The following is a 502-nucleotide window of genomic DNA, read 5'->3' on the forward strand; positions in this document are numbered from 1 at the left end:
CTTCTTTTAATTTAATGTCATTTTTCTTTTTGATCTTAATTTCTGTAGCTACGACTTTCAGTAATAAGATGAATAAAAGTGGTGAGAGTGCGCATCCTTACCCATTTCCTGATTGTATTGGTAAATATTTCAGTTTTTCATTTTTGGGTATAATATAATCTGTAAGCACGTGTATATGGTATTTAATATGTTGAGATACTCTGTGTGTAGAACGATTTTTGTGAGTTTTTATCATGAACAAAAGCAGATTATTTGGGATACATTCTGTGGGTCTTTTGCTATAATCATATTTATTTATCTTAGACTTTGTTAAAGAGGTATATCTGATTAACTGATTTGCATGTGTTGAACTCTCCTTGCATCCAGGAATAAATTCAACTTGACTATGGTATGATAATTATCATATACTGTTGAATTTAGTTGGCTAATATTTTCGAGTATTTTCACATCAAGTGCATCAAGTTATTGGCTCATAATTTTCATTTTCTATTGTGTCCTATGA

At 29.9% G+C, this 502-nt stretch overlaps 1 gene segment (V, D, J or C); it reads left to right on the forward strand.

Moving 5' to 3' along the window:
• Positions 1-502, forward strand: part of LOC105822771 — a 21,026-nt gene that overhangs the window by 20,029 nt on the left and 495 nt on the right.

Source organism: Propithecus coquereli, unplaced genomic scaffold (assembly GCF_000956105.1).
Source record: "Propithecus coquereli isolate 6110/MARCELLA unplaced genomic scaffold, Pcoq_1.0 Scaffold635, whole genome shotgun sequence".
NCBI classification, from domain to species: Eukaryota; Metazoa; Chordata; class Mammalia; order Primates; family Indriidae; genus Propithecus; species Propithecus coquereli.